The 16843-nt window shown below is 47.9% G+C and overlaps 2 long non-coding RNA genes across 2 annotated transcripts in view; both read left to right on the forward strand.

Annotated features, from left to right (window-relative positions):
• Window positions 1–5472, forward strand: part of LOC308578897 — a 59856-nt gene extending 54384 nt beyond the window's left edge. The window contains exon 3 of the long non-coding RNA XR_014004190.1: window positions 5269–5472. This is a non-coding gene — a long non-coding RNA (uncharacterized lncRNA). The remainder of the gene's footprint in view (window positions 1–5268) is intronic.
• LOC308578900 overlaps window positions 1–16843 on the forward strand; it is a 753836-nt gene that overhangs the window by 712533 nt on the left and 24460 nt on the right. The gene's annotated exons all lie outside the window — the stretch shown is intronic.

Here is a 16843-nt window from a genome sequence, read left to right on the forward strand (position 1 = left end):
AGCTGAAACCAGGCAATTCAAGGACAGAGCACAGCCCACCGAGGATCGACTAGCTCCCAAGATGCCATATTGACAGAAAGGGGATTTTATTTGTGTCCTTCTGCTGCTCAGTCTGGATCTAGTGCAGCAAAACAAACAAACAAAACAACAACCCCCCCTAAAAACTGCCCCTGTGTTCCCACCCTGACCTGCAGCAGCTGGCAGGGGTGCTGGCTCTACTGTTGCAATCATCCCCTGGGCTGGGTGGCCCTTGCTTACTTTTTCTTAAACATATTGACAGCCTTGCTCTTTTATTGTGGGCAGCTAAAGCTTTTGAACATTTTTCATAGGCAGCCTGATGCATAGCACATCTATCATGGATATAAAAAAGATGGCTCCTCTATTACCATAATGCTATTATAAAGATGTACAATGGTCTGCATTGCTCTTAGTGAAAGATTGCTTCTTGGTTTTCTTTTGGGTAACTGCACTATGATAGTCTAGCATACAAAGAGGAAGGGAACCTATGGTATTCCATTATTACACACACACACACACACACACACACACAGAGAGAGAGAGAGAGAGAGAGAGAGAGAGAGAGAGATGTTAACTAATATTTGTGGAAAATTAATTGCTTTGGGGTGTAGGAACTCTTTCTGCACCTGTTGGGACATATCAAAATCCCATTTTGCTAATTTCTCTAGTTGGGTGATACATAGAGTCCTAATTACTGATCATAACATGCTACAGGGCTTCTGTACATGGAGTCTTCTCACCCAGCTGTGCTTATCTCACTGTTTATGTCTCTCTTGTGTTATGAGTCTCATCATAGTTTTGTTGTTGTTGTTTTAAATCTGGATTAGTGTTTGTTGAGAAACCATCCCATTATTCTGAGAACATATGTTCATGATGAGTAGAAGTCATGAACATTTGAACAGGCTCCATCTGGCTCTGATCAACCCAGTACCATGATACATGAAAAGTGTTAAGACAAAACAAAAAAACCCTAACTAACTAAAACGATCATCAGTGAGCACAGAATGTAACCATTATTTACAGTTGGTTTTTATAAATTCATTTCTGTGTCTCAGGAATTGCTTCATTCACTGTGGATTGAGTCACAAACAGAAATGATACTTCATTTTAGCATAGCTCGTTTTTAATGCTGGATAAATGCATCTGCCATTGCTCTTGTTTGAATAAGCACTAGGGATAGGGGAGGAATGTGTTTGGTCCACTTTTTGCAGTGGGCCAACCCAATCCAATGCTCTCAAACTTGTTTGGAATGCAACTCCGAGTGTGAATATACACGCCTTTGTATTTTGCAGTGCAGTTTCGGTATGCAAAAGCTATGCACAAATATATGAATTTTACACCAGACTACACTACATCACATTAGGGAGCAGACCTACAGAGGACTCAATGGGGAAGGGCTCATTTGCACCACTTTGGCCCCTGCTTTATCTGCTCTCCCAGCTAGCAAGAGTGTGTGTGTTCTGCCTGCATCCATCTGTACTGATGTAATGCCTGCCTGCATGCCTGCCTGCCTGCAGGTAAGAGACCTTATTGGAATATTGCAGTGTTTGGTTGCTGGCTGAGTGGATACAGCTGGGGTGTGGGTATGGTCCAGGGCCTGCCTGGCTATAAGAAAATGTCTCAATTAATCAGGCGACAGATTGTGTGTATTTGTGTGCGTATAATTTTTAATACATGCACTTACAAAACTGCAGATAGCAAGCAGCATCTGTCTCACATCAGAGGAAATGCCTCTCTTAAGATGATGTGTGCTCCAGCACACACATGCATCATCAAAATGAAGGAAGTGTGCTTTATGCTTCAGAGCTATTGCTTTTAGGCATATTTGAATGTATGCACATTTAATCAATTAATCGGCTAAAACTCATGCAATTAATCAACTTAATATTTATTTCACCAGATGGCACAGCACTCAGTAAAATACATGTTAGCTTTTGTCCCATAAGGATAGCCTCCTGACATCCTGGCTCTGTTGTTCTGAAACTTTTCCACCGATTTTATCTACAATTTCACCCACTGGGGTAGGGGTGGGGATTCCTGTCATAGAACCATAGAATTGCAGATTTTGAAGGGACCCCAAGGGTCACCTAGTCCAACCCCCTGCAGTGCAGGAACCAAACTATTAATGCAACTTTCTTTCCCTTCATTTCTTTTTTCCCTTCATTTTTCTTTGCAGGGTGCTTTAGAATTTCTTTATAGTTTTGGTGCGTGTGGAATCAGTGGAGGCTGGTCCAAAAGAGCAAATCTACCTTCAGCCAGCCTGTCCCCCCCCCCCAATGCTTGCATTTTTACATCTAGCCACATCCAGAGAATGAGACTACCTGCCAGCTTCCTCCTACTTAGCCTTGGTGTTGCCCTTATGTACTCACCAGGGAGGAGGATGGGGCAAAACTGGAATTAGTTGGCTCTGGCTGTCATTGGTTCTGGCTCCACATCTTGTTGGGCAATTGGCCTTCTGCTCTAACAGTCCCAATGGGTACCAGTTGCCTCTTTATGGGATTGAGATTATTTTACCACTGAGAGATAGCCAAGAGTGCTGCGCATGTTGTTCTTTCCATTAAACAACTCACCAGTAAACTGCAGCCAGCTCTGCTACCCTCACTTCCTAATCTGAAGGTACTGAAAGAGTATCAAGTTGCAGCACAAAGGGCTTGGGGTACAGAATTGGTGGTGTGTGTGTGTGGGAATAACACGTGTAGTGTGATCTTCAAGAGGCAATGAAAACAAGGGCACTTTTCATGAATTTTGGTCCATTTTTTTTAGAAAAAGGATGTGACTAGACAGTGCCTGAAATGCCTGGAAATATTTGGGAAGCTGGGTTCTAAAGATTGGTCAGGCTTAGAACATAATGTCTGGTGGTACTAAATAAACTGCATAGTTTAGTTTTTAGTGTATTGCTGGTTTTAATTTTTAAAATGTTTTAATTGTTTTTACTAATAATTGTACTTTTTTTCTTTTTGTAAATTGCCTTGATGTTTTCTGCAGTCAATTAGATTGCCTTATTTGAAATATATAAAAATGATAGATACAAGGAATGCAAATTCTGGACTTCTGGGTAGCCTCGCTATGGTGGGTCTGATAGCTACATCAGACACGACTTCACACAGCATCGGGGGGAAGCACTAAGATGAAGCATGGCCCCCAAAAATCTCAGAAGGCAATCTGAGGTGTCAAGGGGTCCTGCTATCCATGAAAGGGCATCTCCAAAGTTCCGATCCCTGCCTTAGTGCCGAAAGGTGCTGGGAGTGGAGGGGAAGAGGTGAAAGCTGGCAGATTAGACAACAACGCGACTGTGAAAGTGCAGTCTCCGAACCAGCCTTGTAGCGGTTGACTTCTCCAAAAGATTCCAAGTTGACAGCAAAGATGAGGAATACTCAATTTTACCAATTTGACAAAACCGGAGTTTAAAAAGGAAGTCCGCTCCTGTCTATGAGCGTTATATTATGCATGTGAACTCTTACAAGCGAAGAGACTGAAGTCTACTGTGTAACTGAAGTCTAATGAGTAACAAGGATTAAATGATTCTACACAGCTTTCTTTAAAACCAATCTTGATTTTCAACGTTTTTCCTTTAATAATGAACTTGACATGAATTAGAACTGAACTTGAGATATGATTTGAACTTGACTTGAACTTGAATTTGAACTGGAGACAGATTACAACTTTAATATAAAGAAGAGTGCTTTGAATTCCCTCTCTGAGAGACAAGATTGACTCTCTGAGACTATACTCTTGAAGAAGAACCTCTGATCTTAGAGAGCATTGAAAATATATAATTGGGGAATGATTATACATTTTAGCTGGTCAAGCTTCAAGACTGAAAGAAGAGGATTACAATATCTGTCTACAAAAACAAAAACAAAAACTTAGATTTAAATTAAGTTGATATTTATAACATTTACTTGTATTGGACACTAAAACTATATTGATTTAAATTAACGTAAAGATTTGAACATAAATTCTCCCCCCCTTCCTAAAATTGTTTTGAGACTAACCTTAGTAAATGTGGGGGGGGGGGGAGTGATGGAAGGCTACTAAAATCTTGTTCTTTCCCAAGCTTAGCAAAGTAGCCTTGACAAAGTGGTGATAAGGCTAAAAACAACATTGTTCTTGGTAGGAAAGGTCACTTTGTTTTGGAACCTAATTTCTATACAGGAAATTGGGAAACTGGGGAAGTATTTAAGAAGTGTACAATAGGCCCCTCTTCTCAATAGATTTGAAATGGCAGAGGAAAAAATTCTAATATTAAAGCAAGCCAAAAAGGTCTTTATACAAGAAGCCATGAAATTTGAACTTCATGATTTGTTCTCTGAATTTTTTTTTTAAAAATGACTAGCAGGCATGTAAAAAGTAAATTTCAAGTCCTTATACCGGCCTGCTATTCGGTTTAATTCAGCCCCTGTATGGCCTTCAGAGATATTGGCACAAGTTGTGTGTGTGTGTGTGTGTTGGCTGCTGAGCTGCGCTCACCATTGTGAGGGCTGAGGGAGTGATTGTGATGCCTCCCCAGCTGCTGACATTGTCCGTGGGTTGATTGTGATGTGACAAAAACATTTGGCTGCTGAGCGGGTATAAATGTGGGCCAAGGCGCAAGCCTCAGCAGTTGCCCTCCCCAGAGAGAAATGGGCAGCTCGGTAGCACTCAGCCCAGATGGTCTCCTGCCCCATGGTGGCAAGATGGCAAGAGGAAGGAGGCAATTGCCCGGTGATGGGATGCTGTGGCCCTGGTGGTCTCCTGTCCCGTGGTGGCAAGCTGGCAAGCGGAAGGAGACAATTGCTAGGTGCTGGGATGCTGTGGCCCTGGTGGTCTCCTGCCCCATGGTGGCAAGCTGGCAAGCGGAAGGAGACAATTGCCCGGTGCTGGGATGCTGTGGCCCTGGTGGTCTCCTGCCCCGTGGTGGCAAGCTGGCCAGCGGAAGGAGGCAATTGCCCGGTGCTGGGATGCTGTGGAGCAAGGAGAAGGCAAGTACAAAGATTACTTGCTGGTGGGATTGCTACTTGAAGGTGACTGACACTCAGCTCTGAAGCTGGTTGATGTCTGGCAATGGACCTGATGAGGTTGCAGCTGGTGGATGGTTGTCGGAAGAATTTGCATTCAGGCTAGTGGATGTTGTGAGGCTACGCTGGCTGAGATGGGTGCAAACTGGTTTGGAAGCCTTGTTTCTTAACAGGCAGCCAAACAGAGGAGGAATCTGGGGGGATGCTGTCGGGTGTTGGCCATCCCACTCACCTGCTTGCCTTTGCCTTACAGGGATGTCTGGAGCCGGTGAGGTTTTCCCCAAGTCCAGTCTTAAAAGTCATCAAGAGAACCACAGGACATCCCTATTTACATCGGAGAAGTGAACGTGAAATACTGGCAGTGAGGAATGGACAAGGCTGTGGCCATACTTGAGAGAAGGAGCTTTGAAAGGCGACTGCAGGCGGACATCTGCTGCATTGCAAGTGATGGGGCAGTGGGGAGAGAGAGGAAAATGAGGGAGGCCACATTAGGCCACATTAGGAGCACCACAGAACTGCTATGAAGTCACTTTAAACAGGCATGGCTTCCCCTCAGGGATTCTGGGAACTGTAGGTGGTTAAGGGGACGGAGACTTGTTACGGTGCTTAAGTATTAGGATTAGGATTAGGGGTAGGGTGGGGTGGGGGTAGGGGTAGGGTTCCCTTCATGCCAGGGAACTCTGGGAATTGTAGCTCTAGTTAGGGGTCAGGGTTAGGGTTCCCTTCTTGCCAGGGAACTCTGGGAATTGTAGCTCTAGTTAGGGGGCAGGGTTAGGGTTCCCTTCTTGCCAGGGAACTCTGGGAATTGTAGCTCTAGTTAAGGCTTAAGGGTTAGCGTTAGGGCTAGAGTTAGGGTTAGCGTCAGGGGTAGGGGTGGGGGTAAGGGTAGGGGTAGGGGTAGAGGTAGGATTCCCTTCTTGGCAGGGAACGGGGCCCCCTAACAACTCTTGGCACCCTTTTCCAACTATAGCTCCCAGAGTCTTTGGGGGTTGTTTAAGCCATGAGTGTTTAAAGCGGCTTCATAGCGCATTAAATGGTGTGGATGTGGCCATGGCCTCCCTCACTCCACTGCCTCTTATTAATGAAGAATCGAAAGGATTTCCCAATTCAAATCTCTCGCAAACAGGAAACAGAAATGGAATGGACAAGGCTGTGGCCATACCTGAGAGAATGAGCTTTGAAGGGAGACTGCAGGCGGACATCTTTTGCATTGCAAGTGATGGGGCAGTGGGGAGAGAGAAAAAAATGAGGGAGACAACATTAGGCCACATTAGGTGCACCACTGAACTGCTATGAAGTCACTTTAAACAGGCATGGCTTCCCCTCAGGGATTCTGGGAACTGTAGGTGGTTAAGGGGACGGAGACTTGTTACGGTGGTTAAGTATTAGGATTAGGATTAGGGGTAGGGTAGGGTAGGGGTGGGGGTGGGGGTAGGGTTCCCTTCTTGCCAGGGAACTCTGGGAATTGTAGCTCTAGTTAGGGGGCAGGGTTAGGGTTCCCTTTTTGCCAGGGAACTCTGGGAATTGTAGCTGTAGTTACGGTGCAGGGTAAGGGTTCCCTTCTTGTCAGGGAACTCTGGCAATTGTAGTTCTAGTTAAGGCTTAAGGGTTAGCGTTAGGGTTAGGGTTAGCGTCAGGGGTGGGGGTGGGGTAGGGGTAGGGGTAGAGTTAGGGTTCCCTTCTTGGCAGGGAACGGGGCTCCCTAACAACTCTTGGCACCCTTTTCCAACTATAGCTCCCAGAGTCTTTGGGGGTTGTTTAAGCCATGAGTGTTTAAAGCGGCTTCATAGCGCCTTAAATGGTGTGGATGTGGCCATGGCCTCCCTCACCCCACTGCCTCTTATTAATGAAGAATCGAAAGGATTTCCCAATTCAAATCTCTCGGAAACAGGAAACAGAAAGAAGACTTTGTATCTCAAGCCATTTTGGAAGGTCTGAACTTGAAATGCCAATAAAGGTATTTTTATTGTATTGTGTTGTATAGTGTTGTGATTGCCATGGGAAGTAGGGTGGCAAAATACGTTTGTCTTTCTGCATGCGTTTATGGTAGGCATTTTGCACTCACCTGAACCCTTGCAGGGAAAGGGACAGGGCACAATGGGAAAGGGTGGGGCAACCGGGCTGCTTAAACCACACCCCTTTTCCAACGGAAGCACCATGGGGGGTGGGCCGTCCGAGAGAGAACAACAGAACACAGAAGAAAGAAGACGGAAGTGGCGCACAGTTCCTTCTCTTCCCTCGCTTCCAAAGAATGGAACGTCAACACCCAGAGCATGTGATCCAGTAGTCCCACACACTCTGCAGCACAGGAGGGAATGAAACTCCTGACATCCAGCACCCGCTTCTCTGCTTCTCTCGAACTCTCTGACGGTATCCATGTCCAATCTTTTTTCAAAGAGGGCCAGATTTGATGAAGTGAAGGGCTGTGAGGGCCGCCGAAACAGCCAACCCAAGTTGTTATCCTTTTTTTAGGGTTGAATTTGTTGAGGGTTTGTTTTTTTAGGATTTTATCCCAGGAAATAAACTGCCCCAGGGGCCAGATTAAACTGACCGGTGGGCTGGATTAGGCCCCCCAAATGGACCTTGGACATGCCTGATAAGCGCACAAACAAGATGTAGCGTGTGCACCATTTCATGTTTTAATGGAAAACTTAAGGTCACTGTTAGCTGGTAGGCTTGGCCTTGGGGGGGAAACCCCCCCCCCCTTGAATCTGACTTAGGATTTCAGCACTGCCACTACAGAGTAACAGTGTCATCATAATTTCACCATGGCAACCAGCTGCTTCATTTCCACTTCCTTGAAAGGCAGGTCATTGAGTATTTATTTTATTTATTTATTTTTGTATGAAATATTTATTAAGTTTTCCATAACTGAACACGTGGCCACTTTCTTTCCCTAGGAATTGCATCCCTAGCATTGCATCCTCCCCCCAGCCCCTCCCCAAAGCTTGCTGCACCCCAAGGCGTTTTGCACTCACCTGAACCCTTGCAGGGAAAGGAGCAGGGGACAACATAAGTTTGGGTCATTGGGTTTGGTGCTTTTGTAACTGGATTTGTAATGGCTTTTAGTCAAATACAATAAATGATTGATTGATTGATTGACGAAAAAGTGCTTTTTTCCTGAGATGCTAACTTTCTCTCTGCATGTCATTCCTTGAACAGCTTCCTGTGCAAAGATAAGGCTTGCTTTCATTGCTCTGTCATTTGTGCATTTGACTAGTGTTGTGGGGAGGGAAATGCAACCACTGGGCCTAAAAATGTCCCCCTCCTGCCCACTTGGGTTTCCGGTGTGGCCTTCACAGATATTGGCACAACTTGTGTGTGTGTGTGTGTTGGCTGCTGAGCTGAGCTCACCATTGTGAGGGCTGAGGGAGTGATTGTGATGCCTCCCCAGCTGCTGACATTGTCCGTGGGTTGATTGTGATGTGACAAAAACATTTGGCTGCTGAGCGGGTATAAATGTGGGCCAAGGCGCAAGCCTCAGCAGTTGCCCTCCCCAGAGAGAAATGGGCAGCTCAGTGGCACTCAGCCCAGGTGGTCTCCTGCCCCGTGGTGGCAAGCTGGCAAGCGGAAGGAGACAATTTCCCGGTGCTGGGATGCTGTGGCCCTGGTGGTCTCCTGCCCCGTGGTGGCAAGCTGGCAAGCGGAAGGAGGCAATCGCCCGGTGCTGGGATGCTGTGGAGCAAGGAGAAGGCAAGTACAAAGATTACTTGCTGGTGGGATTGCTACTTGAAGGTGACTGACACTCAGCTCTGAAGCTGGTTGATGTCTGGCAATGGACCTAGTGAGGTTGCAGCTGGTGGATGGTTGTCAGAAGAATTTGCATTCAGGCTAGTGGATGTTGCAAGGCTACGCTGGCTGAGATGGGTGCAAACTGGTTTGGAAGCCTTGTTTGTTAACAGGCAGCCAAACAGAGGAGGAATCTGGGGGGGGGGTGGGATGCTGTCGGGTGTTGGCCATCCCACTCACCTGTTTGCCTTTGCCTTACAGGGATGTCTGGAGCCGGTGAGGTTTTCCCCAAGTCCAGTCTTAAAAGTCATCAAGAGAACCACAGGACATCCCTATTTACATCGGAGAAGTGAACGTGAAATACTGGCAGTGAGGAATGGACAAGGCTGTGGCCATACTTGAGAGAAGGAGCTTTGAAAGGCGACTGCAGGCGGACATCTGCTGCATTGCAAGTGATGGGGCAGTGGGGAGAGAGAAGAAAATGAGGGAGGGAACATTAGGCTACATTAGGTGCACCACAGAAATCCTATGAAGTCACTTTAAACAGGCATGGCTTCCCCTCAGGGATTCTGGGAACTGTAGGTGGTTAAGGGGACGGAGACTTGTTACGGTGCTTAAGTATTAGGATTAGGATTAGGGGTAGGGTGGGGTAGGGGTAGGGTAGGGTGGGGTGGGGGTAGGGGTAGGGTTCCCTTCATGCCAGGGAACTCTGGGAATTGTAGCTGTAGTTAGGGGTCAGGGTTAGGGTTCCCTTCTTGCCAGGGAACTCTGGGAATTGTAGCTCTAGTTAGGGGGCAGAGTTAGGGTTCCCTTTTTGCCAGGGAACTCTGGGAATTGTAGCTGTAGTTAGGGGGCAGGGTTAGGGTTCCCTTCTTGCCAGGGAACTCTGGGAATTGTAGCTCTAGTTAAGGCTTAAGGGTTAGCGTTAGGGCTAGAGTTAGGGTTAGCGTCAGGGGTAGGGGTGGGGGTAAGGGTAGGGGTAGAGGTAGGGTTCCCTTCTTGGCAGGGAACGGGGCCCCCTAACAACTCTTGGCACCCTTTTCCAACTATAGCTCCCAGAGTCTTTGGGGGTTGTTTAAGCCATGAGTGTTTAAAGCGGCTTCATAGCACATTAAATGGTGTGGATGTGGCCATGGCCTCCCTCACTCCACTGCCTCTTATTAATGAAGAATTGAAAGGATTTCCCAATTCAAATCTCTCGCAAACAGGAAACAGAAATGGAATGGACAAGGCTGTGGCCATACCTGAGAGAATGAGCTTTGAAGGGAGACTGCAGGCGGACATCTTTTGCATTGCAAGTGATGGGGCAGTGGGGAGAGAGAAGAAAATGAGGGAGGGAACATTAGGCTACATTAGGTGCACCACAGAAATCCTATGAAGTCACTTTAAACAGGCATGGCTTCCCCTCAGGGATTCTGGGAACTGTAGGTGGTTAAGGGGACGGAGACTTGTTACGGTGGTTAAGTATTAGGATTAGGATTAGGGGTAGGGTAGGGGTGGGGTGGGGGTGGGGGTAGGGTTCCCTTCTTGCCAGGGAACTCTGGGAATTGTAGCTCTAGTTAGGGGGCAGGGTTAGGGTTCCCTTTTTGCCAGGGAACTCTGGGAATTGTAGCTGTAGTTACGGTGCAGGGTAAGGGTTCCCTTCTTGTCAGGGAACTCTGGCAATTGTAGTTCTAGTTAAGGCTTAAGGGTTAGCGTTAGGGTTAGGGTTAGCGTCAGTGGTGGGGGTGGGGGTAGGGGTAGAGGTAGGGTTCCCTTCTTGGCAGGGAACGGGGCTCCCTAACAACTCTTGGCACCCTTTTCCAACTATAGCTCCCAGAGTCTTTGGGGGTTGTTTAAGCCATGAGTGTTTAAAGCGGCTTCATAGCGCCTTAAATGGTGTGGATGTGGCCATGGCCTCCCTCACCCCACTGCCTCTTATTAATGAAGAATCGAAAGGATTTCCCAATTCAAATCTCTCGGAAACAGGAAACAGAAAGAAGACTTTGTATCTCAAGCCATTTTGGAAGGTCTGAACTTGAAATGCCAATAAAGGTATTTTTATTGTATTGTGTTGTATAGTGTTGTGATTGCCATGGGAAGTAGGGTGGCAAAATACGTTTGTCTTTCTGCATGCGTTTATGGTAGGCATTTTGCACTCACCTGAACCCTTGCAGGGAAAGGGACAGGGCACAATGGGAAAGGGTGGGGCAACCGGGCTGCTTAAACCACACCCCTTTTCCAACGGAAGCACCATGGGGGGTGGGCCGTCCGAGAGAGAACAACAGAACACAGAAGAAAGAAGACAGAAGTGGCGCACAGTTCCTTCTCTTCCCTCGCTTCCAAAGAATGGAACGTCAACACCCAGAGCATGTGATCCAGTAGTCCCACACACTCTGCAGCACAGGAGGGAATGAAACTCCTGACATCCAGCACCCGCTTCTCTGCTTCTCTCGAACTCTCTGACGGTATCCATGTCCAATCTTTTTTCAAAGAGGGCCAGATTTGATGAAGTGAAGGGCTGTGAGGGCCGCCGAAACAGCCAACCCAAGTTGTTATCCTTTTTTTAGGGTTGAATTTGTTGAGGGTTTGTTTTTTTAGGATTTTACCCCAGGAAATAAACTGCCCCAGGGGCCAGATTAAACTGACCGGTGGGCTGGATTAGGCCCCCCAAATGGACCTTGGACATGCCTGATAAGCGCACAAACAAGATGTAGCGTGTGCACCATTTCATGTTTTAATGGAAAACTTAAGGTCACTGTTAGCTGGTAGGCTTGGCCTTGGGGGGGAAACCCCCCCCCTTGAATCTGACTTAGGATTTCAGCACTGCCACTACAGAGTAACAGTGTCATCATAATTTCACCATGGCAACCAGCTGCTTCATTTCCACTTCCTTGAAAGGCAGGTCATTGAGTATTTATTTTATTTATTTATTTTTGTATGAAATATTTATTAAGTTTTCCATAACTGAACACGTGGCCACTTTCTTTCCCTAGGAATTGCATCCCTAGCATTGCATCCTCCCCCCAGCCCCTCCCCAAAGCTTGCTGCACCCCAAGGCGTTTTGCACTCACCTGAACCCTTGCAGGGAAAGGAGCAGGGGACAACATAAGTTTGGGTCATTGGGTTTGGTGCTTTTGTAACTGGATTTGTAATGGCTTTTAGTCAAATACAATAAATGATTGATTGATTGATTGACGAAAAAGTGCTTTTTTCCTGAGATGCTAACTTTCTCTCTGCATGTCATTCCTTGAACAGCTTCCTGTGCAAAGATAAGGCTTGCTTTCATTGCTCTGTTCATTTGTGCATTTGACTAGTGTTGTGGGGAGGGAAATGCAACCACTGGGCCTAAAAATGTCCCCCTCCTGCCCACTTGGGTTTCCGGTGTGGCCTTCACAGATATTGGCACAACTTGTGTGTGTGTGTGTGTTGGCTGCTGAGCTGAGCTCACCATTGTGAGGGCTGAGGGAGTGATTGTGATGCCTCCCCAGCTGCTGACATTGTCCGTGGGTTGATTGTGATGTGACAAAAACATTTGGCTGCTGAGCGGGTATAAATGTGGGCCAAGGCGCAAGCCTCAGCAGTTGCCCTCCCCAGAGAGAAATGGGCAGCTCAGTGGCACTCAGCCCAGGTGGTCTCCTGTCCCGTGGCGGCAAGCTGGCAAGCGGAAGGAGGCAATTGCCCGGCGCTGGGATGCTGTGGCCCTGGTGGTCTCCTGCCCCGTGGTGGCAAGCTGGCAAGTGGAAGGAGGCAATCGCCCAGTGTTGGGATGCTGTGGAGCAAGGAGAAGGCAAGTACAAAGATAACTTGCTGGTGGGATTGCTACTTGAAGGTGACTGACACTCAGCTCTGAAGCTGGTTGATGTCTGGCAATGGACCTGGTGAGGTTGCAGCTGGTGGATGGTTGTCAGAAGAATTTGCATTCAGGCTAGTGGATGTTGCGAGGCTACGCTGGCTGAGATGGGTGCAAACTGGTTTGGAAGCCTTGTTTGTTAACAGGCAGCCAAACAGAGGAAGAATCTGGGGGGGTGGGATGCTGTCGGGTGTTGGCCATCCCACTCACCTGTTTGCCTTTGCCTTACAGGGATGTCTGGAGCCGGTGAGGTTTTCCCCAAGTCCAGTCTTAAAAGTCATCAAGAGAACCACAGGACATCCCTATTTACATCGGAGAAGTGAACGTGAAATACTGGCAGTGAGGAATGGACAAGGCTGTGGCCATACTTGAGAGAAGGAGCTTTGAAAGGCGACTGCAGGCGGACATCTGCTGCATTGCAAGTGATGGGGCAGTGGGGAGAGAGAAGAAAATGAGGGAGGGAACATTAGGCTACATTAGGTGCACCACAGAAATCCTATGAAGTCACTTTAAACAGGCATGGCTTCCCCTCAGGGATTCTGGGAACTGTAGGTGGTTAAGGGGACGGAGACTTGTTACGGTGCTTAAGTATTAGGATTAGGATTAGGGGTAGGGTGGGGTAGGGGTAGGGTGGGGTGGGGGTAGGGGTAGGGTTCCCTTCATGCCAGGGAACTCTGGGAATTGTAGCTGTAGTTAGGGGTCAGGGTTAGGGTTCCCTTCTTGCCAGGGAACTCTGGGAATTGTAGCTCTAGTTAGGGGGCAGAGTTAGGGTTCCCTTTTTGCCAGGGAACTCTGGGAATTGTAGCTGTAGTTAGGGGGCAGGGTTAGGGTTCCCTTCTTGCCAGGGAACTCTGGGAATTGTAGCTCTAGTTAAGGCTTAAGGGTTAGCGTTAGGGCTAGAGTTAGGGTTAGCGTCAGGGGTAGGGGTGGGGGTAAGGGTAGGGGTAGAGGTAGGGTTCCCTTCTTGGCAGGGAACGGGGCCCCCTAACAACTCTTGGCACCCTTTTCCAACTATAGCTCCCAGAGTCTTTGGGGGTTGTTTAAGCCATGAGTGTTTAAAGCGGCTTCATAGCACATTAAATGGTGTGGATGTGGCCATGGCCTCCCTCACTCCACTGCCTCTTATTAATGAAGAATCGAAAGGATTTCCCAATTCAAATCTCTCGCAAACAGGAAACAGAAATGGAATGGACAAGGCTGTGGCCATACCTGAGAGAATGAGCTTTGAAGGGAGACTGCAGGCGGACATCTTTTGCATTGCAAGTGATGGGGCAGTGGGGAGAGAGAAAAAAATGAGGGAGACAACATTAGGCCACATTAGGTGCACCACTGAACTGCTATGAAGTCACTTTAAACAGGCATGGCTTCCCCTCAGGGATTCTGGGAACTGTAGGTGGTTAAGGGGACGGAGACTTGTTACGGTGGTTAAGTATTAGGATTAGGATTAGGGGTAGGGTAGGGGTGGGGTGGGGGTGGGGGTAGGGTTCCCTTCTTGCCAGGGAACTCTGGGAATTGTAGCTCTAGTTAGGGGGCAGGGTTAGGGTTCCCTTTTTGCCAGGGAACTCTGGGAATTGTAGCTGTAGTTACGGTGCAGGGTAAGGGTTCCCTTCTTGTCAGGGAACTCTGGCAATTGTAGTTCTAGTTAAGGCTTAAGGGTTAGCGTTAGGGTTAGGGTTAGCGTCAGTGGTGGGGGTGGGGGTAGGGGTAGAGGTAGGGTTCCCTTCTTGGCAGGGAACGGGGCTCCCTAACAACTCTTGGCACCCTTTTCCAACTATAGCTCCCAGAGTCTTTGGGGGTTGTTTAAGCCATGAGTGTTTAAAGCGGCTTCATAGCGCCTTAAATGGTGTGGATGTGGCCATGGCCTCCCTCACCCCACTGCCTCTTATTAATGAAGAATCGAAAGGATTTCCCAATTCAAATCTCTCGGAAACAGGAAACAGAAAGAAGACTTTGTATCTCAAGCCATTTTGGAAGGTCTGAACTTGAAATGCCAATAAAGGTATTTTTATTGTATTGTGTTGTATAGTGTTGTGATTGCCATGGGAAGTAGGGTGGCAAAATACGTTTGTCTTTCTGCATGCGTTTATGGTAGGCATTTTGCACTCACCTGAACCCTTGCAGGGAAAGGGACAGGGCACAATGGGAAAGGGTGGGGCAACCGGGCTGCTTAAACCACACCCCTTTTCCAACGGAAGCACCATGGGGGGTGGGCCGTCCGAGAGAGAACAACAGAACACAGAAGAAAGAAGATGGAAGTGGCACACAGTTCCTTCTCTTCCCTCGCTTCCAAAGAATGGAACGTCAACACCCAGAGCATGTGATCCAGTAGTCCCACACACTCTGCAGCACAGGAGGGAATGAAACTCCTGACATCCAGCACCCGCTTCTCTGCTTCTCTCGAACTCTCTGACGGTATCCATGTCCAATCTTTTTTCAAAGAGGGCCAGATTTGATGAAGTGAAGGGCTGTGAGGGCCGCCGAAACAGCCAACCCAAGTTGTTAACCTTTTTTTAGGGTTGAATTTGTTGAGGGTTTGTTTTTTTAGGATTTTACCCCAGGAAATAAACTGCCCCAGGGGCCAGATTAAACTGACCGGTGGGCTGGATTAGGCCCCCCAAATGGACCTTGGACATGCCTGATAAGCGCACAAACAAGATGTAGCGTGTGCACCATTTCATGTTTTAATGGAAAACTTAAGGTCACTGTTAGCTGGTAGGCTTGGCCTTGGGGGGAAACCCCCCCCCCTTGAATCTGACTTAGGATTTCAGCACTGCCACTACAGAGTAACAGTGTCATCATAATTTCACCATGGCAACCAGCTGCTTCATTTCCACTTCCTTGAAAGGCAGGTCATTGAGTATTTATTTTATTTATTTATTTTTGTATGAAATATTTATTAAGTTTTCCATAACTGAACACGTGGCCACTTTCTTTCCCTAGGAATTACACCCCTAGCATTGCATGCTCCCCCAGCCCCTCTCCAAAGCTTGCTGCACCCCAAGGCGTTTTGCACTCACCTGAACCCTTGCAGGGAAAGGAGCAGGGGACAACATAAGTTTGGGTCATTGGGTTTGGTGCTTTTGTAACTGGATTTGTAATGGCTTTTAGTCAAATACAATAAATGATTGATTGATTGATTGACGAAAAAGTGCTTTTTTCCTGAGATGCTAACTTTCTCTCTGCATGTCATTCCTTGAACAGCTTCCTGTGCAAAGATAAGGCTTGCTTTCATTGCTCTGTTCATTTGTGCATTTGACTAGTGTTGTGGGGAGGGAAATGCAACCACTGGGCCTAAAAATGTCCCCCTCCTGCCCACTTGGGTTTCCGGTGTGGCCTTCACAGATATTGGCACAACTTGTGTGTGTGTGTGTGTTGGCTGCTGAGCTGAGCTCACCATTGTGAGGGCTGAGGGAGTGATTGTGATGCCTCCCCAGCTGCTGACATTGTCCGTGGGTTGATTGTGATGTGACAAAAACATTTGGCTGCTGAGCGGGTATAAATGTGGGCCAAGGCGCAAGCCTCAGCAGTTGCCCTCCCCAGAGAGAAATGGGCAGCTCAGTGGCACTCAGCCCAGGTGGTCTCCTGTCCCGTGGCGGCAAGCTGGCAAGCGGAAGGAGGCAATTGCCCGGCGCTGGGATGCTGTGGCCCTGGTGGTCTCCTGCCCCGTGGTGGCAAGCTGGCAAGTGGAAGGAGGCAATCGCCCAGTGTTGGGATGCTGTGGAGCAAGGAGAAGGCAAGTACAAAGATAACTTGCTGGTGGGATTGCTACTTGAAGGTGACTGACACTCAGCTCTGAAGCTGGTTGATGTCTGGCAATGGACCTGGTGAGGTTGCAGCTGGTGGATGGTTGTCAGAAGAATTTGCATTCAGGCTAGTGGATGTTGCGAGGCTACGCTGGCTGAGATGGGTGCAAACTGGTTTGGAAGCCTTGTTTGTTAACAGGCAGCCAAACAGAGGAAGAATCTGGGGGGGTGGGATGCTGTCGGGTGTTGGCCATCCCACTCACCTGTTTGCCTTTGCCTTACAGGGATGTCTGGAGCCGGTGAGGTTTTCCCCAAGTCCAGTCTTAAAAGTCATCAAGAGAACCACAGGACATCCCTATTTACATCGGAGAAGTGAACGTGAAATACTGGCAGTGAGGAATGGACAAGGCTGTGGCCATACTTGAGAGAAGGAGCTTTGAAAGGCGACTGCAGGCGGACATCTGCTGCATTGCAAGTGATGGGGCAGTGGGGAGAGAGAAGAAAATGAGGGAGGGAACATTAGG

Source organism: Podarcis bocagei, assembly GCF_964188305.1.
Source record: "Podarcis bocagei genome assembly, chromosome: Z".
In the NCBI taxonomy this organism is placed as follows: Eukaryota; Metazoa; Chordata; class Lepidosauria; order Squamata; family Lacertidae; genus Podarcis; species Podarcis bocagei.